Raw genomic sequence first — 16,649 nt, 5'->3', positions numbered from 1 at the left:
GGAATTCCGATGTGATTTGGCCGGGCAAAAGCCTGATCGTGTGTACGTGGCATTAGTGTCATTTCTGTCTGCTGCCCAGTTCTTCTGCCATTCGCATGAGTAATTTCTTACACCAGGAAGGTAACAAGGTGACAGGGGAAGGAGCACCAGCACAAACACACTGTAATTGGCAGCCTTAGGCCCCGTACACACGAGGGGATCTCCGCTGGAAACAGTCCGCCGGACCGTTTCTAGCGGAGATTCCTCCTCCGGATTTTGATCCGATGGCTTGTACACGCCATCGGATCAAAATCCGCGTGGAATACATCCGCGGTGACGTGTCGCGCCGTCACGTTGACGCGGCGACGTGCGCGACGCTGGAAGGTAAGTACTTCCACGCATGCGTCAAATCATTACGACGCATGCGAGGGAGGGGAGCTGACGGATTGATCCGGTGAGTCTGTACAGACGACCGGATCAATCCGCTGGACACGATTCAAGCGGATAGATTTCTTAGCATGCTAAGAAATTTCTATCCGATTGAAATCGATCGGCCAGAGGAATCTCCGCGGATAAATATCCGCTAGGCCGTACAGACGACCGGATTTGTCCGCTGGAACTGATCCACGGATCAATCCCAGCGGATAGATCCGGTCGTCTGTACGAGGCCTTAGCTCTGTTCCTGTGAGCTGTGTGAAGGGGTGTGTCCCTTCCCTCCAATCAGCTCTCAGCTCTCCACACCGGGCTCTGCAGAGTGCAAATGCAGCTCTCAGACCCTTGTTTTCTGAAAGCACAGACAAGCAATGTAAATTCTACACTTTGAATAGATGTAGAGCGAAGATGGCTGCAGATAAACAAGTATAACTTATGTAGAAGGATTTTTTTTTAATCTCTGTAACCCCAAAGCCAGTCACATCACTGGGTGTATTGTAGGGTTTACAACCACTTTAAAAAAAAAGTAAAAATGTTTCAGTCTGCTCTGCAAAACTGAGAACTTGCTTCATTGTGACAGAGGAACTGCCATTGCTGACCTCCTTCTTAAAATGCTCCATGCCTGAAAGGCATACTTATCCTGATTTTTAGGGGAACCTATATTGAGAACTTATTACCCAATTTAGTACTTTTTCCACTTTGAATAGAGTGGGGAAACATTAGTACTTCTTGTATGGGTTTTATGTTTTATGTGTGTATAAAGGTGATTTGTGTAAGAATTTAAATGCTGTTGGTTTTCCTCAAAATCAGGTTTGTCTCCTCCAGCTCTTCTGTTTGGCAGTCATCACCTAAGCAGAAAATGGGGAAGAAACAGACATAGCATTATTATTCTGACGGAGGTTCTAAATGTTTCGCACTCTCCTAGCAAATGCACTTTCTTTTCTGTTTCTGCCCTCATTGGGTTTGGGGAAGTGGAGTTCCCTTACTGTTCTGTCTGAGACCCAACAAATAGATGGGAAGCAAGACATGTAAAATAATTCCCATGTAGAGCCGCTTGGTCCTGAGGGTGCTCAACCAGATATATTCCAAGAGGGTGCTTGTAGTGACCACAACCACTAATGTCAGGCAGAACCAGTGGTAAAAGCAAAAAGTCATCAGCCCCCCAAAAACATGTTATAAAAATGTATTATAAACACAATGTGACATAAGTTAATATGCCACTATTTCGGGGTCTCACAGGCCCCTGCCTCAGTGTCACTCAGAGGCAGGGGCTCTCTTCCTGTTCCATTTGATAGACACCAAATACACTATTTCAGTGAGAATAAAAAATTCTCCCAAATGGAGGCAGAAACAGCAATCAAAGCCGTTTGGGGATCCTTCTTCAGTCTAGTTCAAAACAAAAAATGGTCTAGAGCTGGGCTTTAATGTTACAATGTTGGGATATAGAGCTCTGTGTTAAGTCTGGTACACACTATTCATTTTTTTTGTTCAACCCAACTCGGGAGGAGCTCAGGAGGAGCCACTGTACTAACCATGCACTGTTAGTACATTGATTTCCCCCGCTAAGCTATTGTGTTCTAACAAGGGGGCTTCCCCCTTGCCAGAACACACTGGTCAACACTTTTAGCCTTTTCCGTCATGCACACTTGACAGAAGACGGCCGACATTCAGCCAATATTCGGCCCGTGTGTACGCCCCTTTAACTGCATTTTCAGGTTACGACAGCTTACAGGTGTTTATTTGTAGTATTTTGGCCGGGAAGTCAACTGTGTTTAAAAAAATACCCTACTTCCTTTCCCAAGGCCATATCACTAACAAACTCAAACCCTGCTCACTTTAGCTTTATTAATGGCCTTTATAAATATTGTATTTGGAATTACCAACACTAAAATGACTTCACAGTTAAATAATACCTAAAGCTTTTCAATTTAACATAATAAATCAGTGATAGAAAATATACCTGAAAAGGGGGATGAGCTACAGGTGTACTTACTCTAAACTATACATGATAATTGCGTGAGCATAAACCTTGTTGACAGCTGTCCTAACAAAAATCAGTACATTGCAAACAAAGAAGCTATCAGCCAAGGATTTGATCTCATGTTTGCAATTACTAACATCCCTTGATCTGAATCTGAGCTGTAATTGTCATCTTTGCAAACTATACAGCCAGCTTTTTCCATCCCCAGCATTGTCCCAGCGCAATAATTTAATAGCCGATAGGACAGATTTTTGTTGTTCAGCAAGTTATTCAAATCCAGTGCTGGGTAGAATGTTAAATGAGATTTACAGACCAGAGATGTGTACAATTTGCATGTTTTTGTGTAATATGCATTTGTTTTGAGAATGCATGAAATTGATGAATGGCTCTCAAATTTATGTCTAAGACTAGGATTCACTGCTCCAGGGATAAGGTATAATTCATCTACAATTGTTTGAAGCAACTGATAGGAAGTGTAGGAGGTTGAGGCTATCTGTCCTTGCTAACACCCTGGGAAGCGGTCTAATCAATTGCAGAGAGAATCATCCTAGCAAATCACATAGCTCAAATACCTTAATTAAGAACAAAAAAACCTTAACTGTCAGCAACCAATTGTTTTTTGCTCTTACTGCAGCAGTTATACAACACCTGTACTAGTAGATTCTAGGAAGTAATCATTAGATTACAAGTGTATATCAGATAAATGTTGTAAAAGTAAACCCTGTATTAAACAGTTGATGCATTTAAAGCTTGATATTAAAGTGGAGTTCCGGCCACAATTTCACTTTTTAAATATAAATACCTCTGAAATACACAAGCTTAATGTATTCTAGTAAAGTTTGTCTGTAAACTAAGGTCCGTTTTGTTAGGTTGTTACAGCATTTAGACACTTTATAAAATAGAAATTGACTGGGGCCATCTTAAGTGTGGGCATCATGAAGCCAGACTGTATGACTTCCTGGATTTCAGCCTTGCAGATCTCGCACATGCTCAGTGCTGCATAAGCAGTGTAATAGGTTTCAGATCAGGTTTCAATAGCAACGGGAGTGTCAGAGGAAGTTGACACTTCAGACTCCTGGAAAGTTACACCCACTACATTCCCAGGAGTCTGTACGGTGTAGGTTAGAAAGCTTAAGCACCTAGGTGCAGGAAGAGGGAAGATTAACTATTCTGCCTAGCAACAACACTTTGAAGGCATCTAAAAAAAAAAAAAAAAATTCTTAAAGGACTAATGAATTTTTTTTAAAACTACTGATGTAATGTTATATTTATGGGTGGAACTCCACTTTAAAAAAGGAATCCTTTTTATTTGGTGAAGAATCTGCATTTATTGGAAGCTCCTGAGCTTCCCAGAATCCGATTTGTTGGAAAATAAGGGTAAAAATGGCTGTTAAATATTGAACAGTGGTTGAAAGAACTTGTGTTGAGGGAAGTATCTGCTGTCTTTGCTGACCTTTGCCTCTAAAAAGATTACTGGCTGCCTGAATACATGTGGAGCCAGTGTCCTGACTACTTTTCAGTATGTTGGTTTTTTGGCTATATGAGCTTTGAAAATAATAGTATGACCCAAACAGACTAGCAGCCAAACATTTAACATTACTGCAATAATTTATCTGAATGTTAGGCAAATACAAATGAAAATCACCAATTAATGCAGTTATGTATCCAGCTCACAAAAACATCATGAAGGTGCCTTACGCCTTACCTCCCTGTATATTCAGTATCTAATGCTTGATTTGCCTATATGGATATATTAGAGAGGAATACTTAGGTTATTCCTCAGCCCGGCGGTAGTTCGCTCTCTTCTTCGCTCCCTCAACGTTAACAGGCACAGTGCAGGATCAGTGCTGGTCCTGCATTGTACATACAGGACCAGACATAAGAGGAGGCTGAGTACCAATATCCAAAACGACAGTGGGAAACCTGTGAGACAGTGGATTAAAGTGGATGTAAACCTGAATTTTTTTATTTTTTTGATGTCACAATATAGAGTATAAGATTTCCTATCATCTGTGCCCAGTCTTGCTACACAGCGTTAATCCAGCTCTGAGCAATCCTCTTTTCAGTGAGATAAACGGAAAAACAGGAGAAAACTTTTGTCCGTTCTTCCCCCTTGCTGTGAATGACAGGTTGTTTACATATCTCATGCACTAGCTTGAGACAGGCATTATTTTTTAATTCCCACCCTCACTCCTTTTCTGAAGTCATGTGGTTACTTTTCTGGATTTTGACTGAATGTTAGTGATCATAGCAGAATTTAGTGTAAGGAATACACAGGAGAAAATACATGTTGACAAGGGGAGTGTAAAGGTGGATGGGGACTTTACTGACATCACAACTCCACCCACTGAGCTCCAGACAACAGATCCACCCACAGAATCTGCAGTTTTTCAGTTCTTATAACAGACAGAGGGGAGACATTTGACAGGTAAGGATACATGCAGGAGGCATGTATATCCTTATGGGTCAGCACTATGGCAGTAGTTTAGAAAGGATGAGAGTAGGTTTACATCCACTTTAAGGTAGGTAATACTCTCTAATACAGGGATATGCAATTAGCATTATTATGTATTTAACTGTTCTTCTATCTGTTTGGCTGCCTTCAGTGATTCAGAGAGTAGACTTTCTGCAGGTGTTCTGTATCTTAGGCTGACATAAGAATGGATATTTTAATGCCATATCTCATTTATTGAAGGACTGAAAATAGAACAAAAGTAGTTCAATTTGTACCAAATTGATTTACTTGTCTAGCAGTTTGGTTTATACTGTTAGAAATACTACGCTCTACAAATCTTTTAAATGATCAATATTCCTGCAGTATTCATTCATCTGGTGCAGATTGACCACCAAGCTCCTTTATTGTTCTGGGCAGACATTTACCTTAGCAAATGAAGCATAACTATCCTTCTTGGAGTAATGCTTTGTGGATCTCTCTCACGTTGCTGAGTGCCTCCTGGTTTTGGTAAGGTGATTTTAATGTAGCCCTAGACCCCCTACTTGACATGTCTAGATGTTACTCTCGTTTGTCCACACCTGTCTGAAGCATTTTAAAAAGTATCTATTTGACTGATACATGGTGCTTTTAACATCACAGTAACAAAGACTATACCTTATTTTCTACTGTCCATCAGTCTTACTCAAGGTTCGATTATCTTTTAATTTCTCCTCAATAGACTCAATAGACTAGCCACCTCCACAATTGAACCGATGCTTCTCTCAGACCAATTACACTGACAATAGCTTTGTCTCATTCTACTGCCACCCTGTACCACTGCTGCCTTAATGAAAGCTTGCTACACATTCCTCAGGCTAAAGCAGACCTCCTGTAGGAGATTATCGTGTTCTTTTTTTGTCAGTGATATGCCAGAGGTGAGGCTTCTCTCCACTTGGGAGGCACACAAATAATTTGTCCGGGGCTTGCTTATTCAGATAGGAACCAAACAGAAAAAGGATCATATGACCCAGCTCTCATTCCTTCTTAGGCAAATACATGCCTTTAGAAACACAACATAAAAAGTCACTTGTCCAGTCACTCCCGGGTGAACTAAATCTCCTCCACCAACATAATTCCCTACTACTCAGGAAGGTTATAGCTCAACTGCTCTATAGTAGGAGTCGTTTCTTTGAATTTTGTAATAAGTCAGGCTGACTGCTAAAGAAAACAACTGCACACACTTTTGTCCCTAATATTATCCCCTCACAGGGAGATAAATTACCTAAATCAGTTGATATTGTGTTCTTTTTCAAAGAGTTCTGTTTAGCACTCTATAATTTAGCTGAGATCCTAGCGGCCACTGCCCCTGAAACTAGGGATGCTTTGATACAACACAATCTCACTGAATCCGGACTACTGAAATTCACCCAAGCTGAGCGTAATAAACTCAACCTTCCCCTTTCAGAGGGGGAATTCACTAAAGTTCTTAAAGCAATATTAAAGCCAAACAGAAAAATGTATTTTATTGCAGCTTATCAATCATTCAATCAAGCTTTTTTCCCCTCTATTTTCACCTGGTGATCTGGCCAGTAACACACCTCCGGTATTAGTGAGATACCTATCTGGATGAATGAGCATAGAAGGCACAGCAGGCACCAGCATTGTCAGTCTGGTGGGAAGGGTAGTGTTAAATGTATTAGCCGATTTAGAACCATAAACAAATTGAAGCCAAACTCCAGCTCACACTTTGTAATCAATTATAATCGGTAAACATTTTTTTTTCCTTTTGGGAATAGTTTTGCATGAATTAAAAAAAATGATAATTTTTATCACCCCTGCCCGTGTTAAGTGGTTTGTCTCATCCATGTAAACTAATACATTCTGCTGGAGAGTTGCTGGATTACCAAGAAAGCTTAAAACAGGAAACTAACACAGCCATCGCTTTAAAGAATTGGTAAGCTGCAATATAATAAATGTTTCCTTTTGCAAATAATACTGCTTGAAGTCTGTGCCCTTGAGTAAGGCCCAGATGGCTGGACGCCATTATTTTACAAGACTTTTATACAACTCCTTTCCCCCTGGTTCATCAAAGCATTTAACTCTATACTCTGGGAACACCCCCTACCCAAAAACACCAATTACACCATGTGAGTGCACATATCTGTGGTCCCAAAACCCAACAAGGATCTAAAGGCTCATTTCGCTACTCAATAGCAAACCTTAAACTCTTTACTTCCCTAGTTACCAGGACCCATTCCTCTGTCTCTGTAGGGATCAGCCAATAATTGCCACTACTTAGAGAGCCATGCCCCATTTTAAACTGGCGACCATCCACACCCTACCTAATTCCCCTATGGTGCCAGTAATAGTTAACCCTGTCTTCTCTCCTGAATGTCAAGACCCTAGATTTCTCCCTTTCTCCTCTTCAAATATCATTCAAATGATGGACTTTAGAGAAAGGAGCACTTGAAAAACCACCCAATCTATCCAATCTATCCACGATAGACTCCCCGTTGGCAAGCATTCTTTTGGCTGGGCAACCCAGGGCCGAGACACCTCCACCACCTTCAACCTTTGAACAATGCTGCAGGGATCCGATCCCTCTGAAACATGGACTTTCTGTTGCCTATGCTGCATTGACATTCTCTCCAGAGAATTGGGTAAAAGGTGGAGTTGCGCTGAAGAAAACAAACTGTGTCTTATGCAGATCCCCAGTGAAAAACAACGAAAAAGGAAGTCCAATAAACAATCTAGAGGATTTCTTCAGATGTGCAAAAAATGTAAAAAAAGATGATAAAAACAGTTCATTGTAAAAACAGCTGTTGAAAACGTGTTCAAGCAAGGAAATGTAGAGAAACCAAAAATTAATCCAGGATGCCTGGTGTTGCAGACCCTTACCGGAGTTAATTTTTTTTTTTTAATTCTTTTATTTAAAATTTCACAAGTAAAATACAAAGTAACATTTGACAAAATATGTACAAAAATAAGATCTTATAAATAAAATACAAGAAATAACAAAACGGTTTACAATAAAGTACAGAAAAATAAAATACAAAGAATACAAAAAAGGTTTACAATATTTACATAAAAACACCCACATCCCTCCCACAAAACCCTCCCACAAAACCCTCCCACAAAACCCTCCCACAAAACCCTCCCACAAAACCCTCCCACAAAACCCCAATGGTACATAGCAAAATAACAAGAAATATATAACGACAAAAAATATATAGCAACAAAAAATATATAACAACAAAATACAAGAATACAGCAAATAAAGTTCACAAGAAAAATATTGTACAAAGGAACCCCTTCCACCCATCAATTAGCACAAACTACCCCTACAATATACTATCCCTCAACCCTATCCCTACACAAACAAAAAACACTCCTGTACACTTTCTCCACACTGTCCCTTCACCACCACCTGCACTCACCCTGAAAGACAAAAACAAAAAGGTTAATTTATCACAAATAAGAACATCATCAAACATAATCCCAAAAAACATACTATACACACCATTGTTTCCACACATCTATTTTCCACAACCTCCGTGCATCACCCTCACCCAATTTCTTAAAATCATAATATGCATAGTTAAAAATCCTTCCTCGGACCATGGCCACACACTCCCTCACTTTAACAATCTCCTGTCTAAAAATAAAAATATTACGCACATCCCACAAACATTCCTTAACACAATTAACCACTATCCACAGCAATCTCTCCTCATTCCTCGGCAAATCACACAAACCATACAACACCATCTCATACGTTAAAACATCCACACCAGTCAATCCCTTCACCATCTTTTCCATCCTACTCCATATTTTCCTAGCATACCGACACTCCCAAAACACATGTATCACTCTCTCAATCCCCCCACACCCACTCCTCGGACACACCTCACTATCAATCAACCTTCTCCTTCTCTGAAATTCCCTAGTAGGCAGACACCCATGCACCCCCATCCATGCAATGTCTTTCTGCCTATTGTCCAAACCCTTACAACACACATTCTTCCAGACTTTCTTACATTCAGCAACTCTCAAACCACCTATTCCTTCCACTTCCTCCCTCTCTTTCAACAACTGCACAATCTTCTTACTCTCACACCATTTATCCCGCGTCACATCTCGCAACTCATACCTCCTCATACACCTATCAATCCTCACATAAAACCAAGGCGCCACAAAACATACAGGCTTCCTCAGATCAACCTCACACAACTTACATTTCCGCAACACACTGCCACCAGCATACCTCACCATACATCCTGCAATACTCTCTTTCTCACTTAATCTCACACACATACTTACATACTTCACCACCAGAAACTTCTCAATACTCACCATACCCTTCCCACCATTCATTGCACCTTTCATCACTTTCTCTCTCTTCAACTTCTCCATCCGCGACGACCAAAGAAACATAAAACACACTCTCACAATCTGCTTCATCACTCTGTCAGGCGCCGGAAACACACAATACAAAAATAACAAAATAGGAATCACAACCGCTTTCACAACCAACACTTTCCCTTCCATCGATAAAGTCCTTAGAGACCAAAAATCCACTTTCTTCTTCACTCTCGCCAACACATCCTGCCAACTCTCTCTCCCATACAAATCTCCATCAAACTTAACCCCCAAAATCCTCAATCCTCCAACACAAAACTTCCAACCACATTGTTCAACCGTTCCCCACACTCCAAACAACTTGCACTCACTCTTCCCCATATTCACACAAAACCCACTCGCCATACAAAAAATATCAATCAACAATTTCACCCTTCTTAACCCTATCATATCCTTGCAAACCACAGTAACATCATCCATATATCCAATCACCTTCAGAACCCTGCCACCACTCCCAGGAACCTCCACTCCCCTCACACACTTATCTTTCGCCAACATCCTCAACAATGGCTCAATTACACAAACAAACAAAACAGGCGACAACGGGCATCCCTGTCTCACTCCAGACCCAATGTCTATATCATTCGTCAACCACCCATTCACCAACACCTTACTTACCATACCTCTGTACAAACACTTAATCCAACCAATCAAAACCTCAGGTATCCCCATCCTCCTCAACACTTTGAACATAAAATCATGCGACACTCTATCAAACGCTTTCTCAAAATCCACAGCCAACACAGCCACCTCCTGCTTCCTCTCCTTACATAACCACAACACATCCCTCAGACTCACCAAACTTTCAGCAATCGACCTCCCAGGCACCGCACACACTTGCTCCTCTCCCACCAATTTCTCCACCACCGCACGCAACCTATTCGCCAACACTTTCGCCACCAACTTATAGTCCACATTCAACAATGATATAGGCCTCCAATTTTTCAACTCACGCTTATCACCTTTCTTATACAACAAAACAATCACACTCTTCAGCATAGACTCAGGCATCCTCCCAACTTCCAGAACTTTCATCACCATCTCATACACACAATCCCCAATCACATCCCAAAACGCGCAATAAAACTCAACAGGCAAACCATCACTACCAGGCGTCTTCCCTTTCTTCATGCTTCCAAAACATTCATCAAGTTCACCCTTACTCACTTTCTCCCCTAACATACTCTTATCATCCAAATCCAAACACATCTCCACCTGCTTCAACACATCCTTCTCAACTCTCGCATCCCTCTTCTTTTCCTTATACAAACCTGCATAAAACTTGCACACTTCTTCCCCCACTCTCTCCTTCCCATTCACTTCCAGTCCATTCTCATCCAACACACTTGACAGCTCCACCTTCCCACCATACACCTTCTTAAAGAAAAACCGCGTGCACTTCTCATCCTTCTCTTTCACCACCATCCTCGCTTGCGACATAATCTCTCTCCCCTTCCGTTCCATAAACACTCTCAACTTTCTCCTTGCTTCCACTAAATCACACCCCACATCCTCTCCACATTCTCTCAGCTCTTCCAAATATTCCAACCTCTTCAGCCACCATTCATACACCTCACGCTCCTTCCTCGCAATCTCACACCCCTTTCTTACAAAAAATCTCTTAGTCTGCTCTTTCACCCATTCCCACCACTCAATCACACTTAAAAAATCATTCCTTCTCCTCTTCAGTCTTCCAAAAAACACCCCATACTCTCTTTTCACATTCTCATCTTCCAATAACTCCACATTCAACTTCCACACACCTTTACCATACATTACCTCCGGATCCATACTCACAACACATTCGATCCTACCATGGTCCGAGAAAGGCTCCCGTCGCACAGTAAAATGATCCACCTGTAAATTTTTAGAAATAAAACAAAAATCAATTCGTGACTTAACATTACCCCGATCACTAAAATACGTAAAACCACCATCTTCACCCACATCCCTTAATCCAAACAAACGTAAAACCTCCCCTAACTCCTTCCCAGATTTATCAACGTCCCCACCACCACCCCCACACCTATCCCCACTCCGTAAAATACAATTAAAATCACCACACACAATAACAGGATCCCTCCCCCCTAAAAAAAACTCCATCTTCTCCCACAGGTCCAGCCTTCCCTTCTTGTCCACCGGTGCATACACGCAAAAAAGTTTAAAACAAATACCCCCATATTGTAAAAACACACACAAACATCTTCCCACTTCCACCTCCACCTTCCTCAAAACCTTAATATTTTTATTTTTTAAAAAAATCCCCACTCCCGTATTTCTGCTTCGGCCCAAGGACCACACCGCATCCCCAAGGGTCCAATTAGCGGTGTGGGGGGCTTCCCTCAAATTGCAGTCCTGCAGGCAGTAGATATCCGCAGCATATCCGGCCAAGATTTTAAAAATAGCTGCCCGCCTGCAGGTCGTCCCAATACTTCTGCAATTGAGGGAAGACACCCGTAAGGCCATAGAAAATCAGGAAGGGGTCATATCCCTGTCATTTCTTTTTCTTCCTTTGTTTTCCCGGGTTACCCTTCGCCCTCGTCCGCAAACCTACTCCGGATCCGGTACTTACCCCACCGGCCTTCTTCTCAGCCTTCTCCTCTTGATCGGCCTTGCAGTACCCCATCACCTCCTGCAGGCTGGACACCTGACCAGTGGTCACATAAGATGGGGAGTGTGACGAGTCCGAGTCGACCACTGCTTCAGATGACCCGGGGTCCGGGGAGTCTGGAAAAGAGCCAATGTCCTGGGAGGAAGTAGGAGCCTCTGCGCCCTCCATCTTCCTTTTCAAGGAAGGCTTCCCTACTTCCATCCCTTCCACCTCCGAGCCCTCCGACTCCATACCGCTCTCCTCCACCTCCCCCTCGGCCGCGAGGTGCTCGGGGACACTCCTCTCGGGAAGAGAAGAGGTCCCCTCCTCCCCCACGGCGTCCAGAGGGGAGAGGCCCGGCTCACCCTCCATCGGTGGGCAGGCATCGGCCCGCACCACCACTTCCTCGGGTAGCACGGGGGCCTGATCATGGGAGACCACGGCGGTAGCCGGAGGACCACCTCTGGCCACATCTGCGTAGGACAGCACCCTCCTGCCCACAACCGTCTCAGGAGCCTCCACCGCCCTAATTTCCGCCACCACGGTTGTGGGCTCAGTTGTTCTTGATACCTTGGGGCACTGCCTAGCCAGGTGGGTTCGGCTCCCACAGATGTGGCAGCTCTTCCCCTCTGGACACTGGCTCGCCCCGTGACCCTGCTTGAAGCAGTTACGGCAGGTCAACCCGGCCTCACACTGGTCCTTCGTGTGTCCAAATGCAAAGCATTGCCTGCAGAAAAGCGGCTGGCCAGGGTACCACAAGTAGCCGCGATTACTCCCGATGGAGAAGGACTGAGGGGGGTGCCGGACGCCAAAAATGCCCTCTTTATCCGCCTTCAAGGTAACCCAGAATCTCCGCTGCCCGTTAAAGGTACCGAGAACGTTTTTCAGTTTCACGCCCGCAGAAACTGACTCGCAGTACCTAAGTAAAAAGGCAGCGATCTCCCCATCACGTACAAAGGGATTGTACATATGCACAGTGATGGGGAGCCGCTCTTTCGTCTCACTCGACAGGAACACGATCCCTTCCAGCTTTTCATGGCCCTCCTTCTCTTGTGACCGAAGCAGACATGTGTGCAGATCTTCCTTCTTCCAGAAAGTAACGTCATACATTCCGGTGGTGGGGAAACACTGCATGCAAAAAATCGATTCTCTCGGCATCCCAAGCAAGTCCTCAATCAACTCCTTCTGAATGAAGTGCAACCCAACAACGCTACGTCTCAGCTCGGCCACGGCCAGCCTTACAGTGTTGGGAGCGCTCGGAGGCCCAACCATCACGCCCACCAAACCCACAGCCACCACAAGGATGGTAGGGAGAGGCGATCACGACTCGTTCACTCCCGGTGGCGTCCCCCCCAATAGCAGCATGGGGTGTACCAATTAAGGAAACACCCCAAGGCCGAGAGGGACTGGCACCGGTCGTTACCTTAAGGCCAAGACCAAGGTAGAAACAGAGCTCCAATAGTGTGATATTGTACAATAAAATAAAAAGAAAAGCACCCCAAGTGACTGACTGGCACCCCGTGATCAAGTCCTATTGGATGAAACGTTGGGAGGAGGCGCGCTTGACGTCACCGCTTGTGAGGAACAGTTCCGTACCGGTCGGAACTTTGTTTGTCTGCTGATATATGTCTACCTACCTGTAAGTGAGCTATTTTTATTTATTAAATTTGTCAAACGATATCACACCATTGTGGCCTTTTTTCTCTGATGGTTGGACCATTGCCCTGAGTGCCTTTCTGAAGATTGCTGGACGTGAGGTTTCCCTACAACAGCTGCATAGCCATCTTTCATGATTTCACTGCTCTTATTCACATGAATCTGGTAAGGACCAGTGTGTTCTGAGGTGGAGGTTTTTGTCACACTGTCCGTTTGCCAGTCACTTGGGGTGCTTTTCTTTTTATTTTATTGTACAATATCACACTATTGGAGCTCTGTTCTTTTTTTGGTTGCTCACCATTGCTGGATCATCGGGTGTCTGCGTCTGGCTGTGGATTCGTTCCCCTGTCTAGCCCAGGTGTATGGCTATCCGCTCGTTTTGATCCTGTGGATCATTAACTCCGGTAAGGGTCTGCAACACCAGGCATCCTGGATTAATTTTTGGTTTCTCTACATTTCCTTGCTTGAACACGTTTTCAACAGCTGTTTTTACAATGAACTGTTTTTATCATCTTTTTTTACATTTTTTGCACATCTGAAGAAATCCTCTAGATTGTTTATTGGACTTCCTTTTTCGTTGTTTTTCACTGGGGATCTGCATAAGACACAGTTTGTTTTCTTCAGCGCAACTCCACCTTTTACCCATATCATTATTTGTTTGTATAAACATTTTGAGTTTGCAGCTACCACTTATCATATTAGACAAGCGCACTTTTTTCCTTTACCATTGATTCTCCAGAGAATTACATGTCCTCTTACTTGACTGTATGGGAGAGACACCAAGGCTAGCAATTTTCCCATGCGCAACAGGATTATATCCTTTTCTTTAGTCATAAATCCTTGATTTTATCAAAACTCATCAAGAAGCAGGATACAAACTGTTAACCAGGTGGTATATGGTCCCTGCCAAATTACATAACATGTTCCCAGAGGCATCCCCACCTGATGGAGATGCAGAAACAAAGATGGCACCCTATTTCATATATTGTGAACGTGCCCAGGGATATGGCCTTTCTGCTTTCAAGTTTGTACCCTGATACACGACCTCACTGTTTAGTATTTGATTGATGACCCAACTACCATTTAAGAACTTCCTCAAAGCAGAAATATTAAAAACTATAACTATCCACCTCAGTGGCGGCCCGTCCATAGAGGGCGCCCGGGCGCCGCCCCCCCCTCCCCAATCAGTAAAAAAAAAAAAAAAAATCTAAAAAAAAAAAAAAAAAAAAAAAAGTTTATTTAAACATGTCCCTTTAAGGATTTTTTTTTTTCAAAAAAGGTCCTTCGATGCACTGTGTCCCAGCGCCGGACGCCGGGCACAGTGCTGTGTGAGTAGCGCCACGTCTGTGCAATCGCAGACGAGGCGCTACATTGGCCGGAAAAAAATGCCATTGTGGCGTTCTCCATCGCGCCACTTGCTTCCGGCGCGATGGACTGTGTTGTTATGGCTCCCCCCCCCCCCGCTTATTCATGTTTTATTTTTGGGCTTGTTAAAAAAAATAAAGTATTTAACATTGTTTTTTTTAATTTAACTGGTGGAAATAGCAGCCGCAACGGCACCCAAAGCCCCCCCCCCCCACTTATTCATTTTTTTCCGACCCCATCCAATCCCCCCCCCCCCCCCCTCGGGCTTGTTAAAAAAAATCATTTTTTTTTTTTATTTAATTGGTGGAAATAGCAGCCGTAACGGCACCCAAACCATCCCATACCCCCCCCCCCCCCCCCCCCCCCCCCGCCGCTTATTCGTTTTTTTTGGACCCCATCCAATCATATCTGTGCAACTTCAAGTCACAGTGACTTCGAAGTAGTCCCTGCATTACTTTTGTCCCACTTTGATGTGACTTGAGGTGCATAGACCTCCAGAATACACAGGCATTGCTTCAAGTCGCTGCAAAATCGCAGCAAAAAATTGTGGCAGAATCTTGCGACTTTAAGGCTAACGCAGTCTGAAAGTTTGATGCGTTTTAAAGCAATGCCTGTGTATTCTGGAGGTCTATGGACCTCAAGTTGCATCAAAGTGCGACCAAAGTAATGCAGGGACTACTTTGAAGTCGCTGTGACTTGAAGTCGCACAGATATGAACGGTTCTCATTGGAAATCATGGGGTACGACTTGTCATGCGACGTTGAAGTCCCAAGTCGCAGGACAAGTAATGCAGTATGTCTGCAGTCTCTGGTCATCTTGTGCAGTATGTCTGCAGTCTCTGGTCATCTTGTGCAGTATGTCTGCAGTCTCTGGTCATCTTGTGCAGTCTCTGGTCATCTTGTGCAGTATGTCCGCAGTCTCTGGTCATCTTGTGCAGTATGTCCGCAGTCTCTGGTCATCTTGTGCAGTATGTCCGCAGTCTCTGGTCATCTTGTGCAGTATGTCTGCAGTCTCTGGTCATCTTGTGCAGTATGTCTGCAGTCTCTGGTCATCTTGTGCAGTATGTCTGCAGTCTCTGGTCATCTTGTGCAGTATGTCTGCAGTCTCTGGTCATCTTGTGCAGTATGTGCGCAGTCTCTGGTCATCTTGTGCAGTATGTCCGCAGTCTCTGGTCATCTTGTGCAGTATGTCCGCAGTCTCTGGTCATCTTGTGCAGTATGTCCGCAGTCTCTGGTCATCTTGTGCAGTATGTCCGCAGTCTCTGGTCATCTTGTGCAGTATGTCCGCAGTCTCTGGTCATCTTGTGCAGTATGTGCGCAGTCTCTGGTCATCTCGTGCAGTATGTCCGCAGTATCTGGTCATCTTGTGCAGTATGTGCGCAGTCTCTGGTCATCTCGTGCAGTATGTCCGCAGTCTCTGGTCATCTTGTGCAGTATGTCCGCAGTCTCTGGTCATCTTGTGCAGTATGTCCGCAGTCTCTGGTCATCTTGTGCAGTATGTGCGCAGTATCTGGTCATCTTGTGCAGTATGTGCGCAGTCTCTGGTCATCTTGTGCAGTATGTGCGCAGTCTCTGGTCATCTTGTGCAGTATGTCCGCAGTCTATGGTCATCTTGTGCAGTATGTGCGCAGTCTCTGGTCATCTTGTGCAGTATGTGCGCAGTCTCTGGTCATCTTGTGCAGTATGTGCGCAGTCTCTGGTCATCTTGTGCAGTATGTGCGCAGTCTCTGGTCATCTTGTGCAGTATGTGCGCAGTCTCTGGTCATCTTGTGCAGTATGTGCGCAGTCTCTGGT

The 16,649-nt window shown here is 43.9% G+C and overlaps 1 protein-coding gene across 10 annotated transcripts in view; it reads left to right on the top strand.

The window, feature by feature from the left end:
• EPHA7 (EPH receptor A7) overlaps positions 1-16,649 on the top strand; it is a 269,519-nt gene that overhangs the window by 117,340 nt on the left and 135,530 nt on the right. The window lies entirely within an intron of this gene.

Source organism: Rana temporaria, chromosome 4, assembly GCF_905171775.1.
Source record: "Rana temporaria chromosome 4, aRanTem1.1, whole genome shotgun sequence".
NCBI classification, from domain to species: domain Eukaryota; kingdom Metazoa; phylum Chordata; class Amphibia; order Anura; family Ranidae; genus Rana; species Rana temporaria.
The sequence above is the reverse complement of the archived record's forward strand: the minus strand, read 5'-3'. Positions and strand labels throughout refer to the sequence as shown.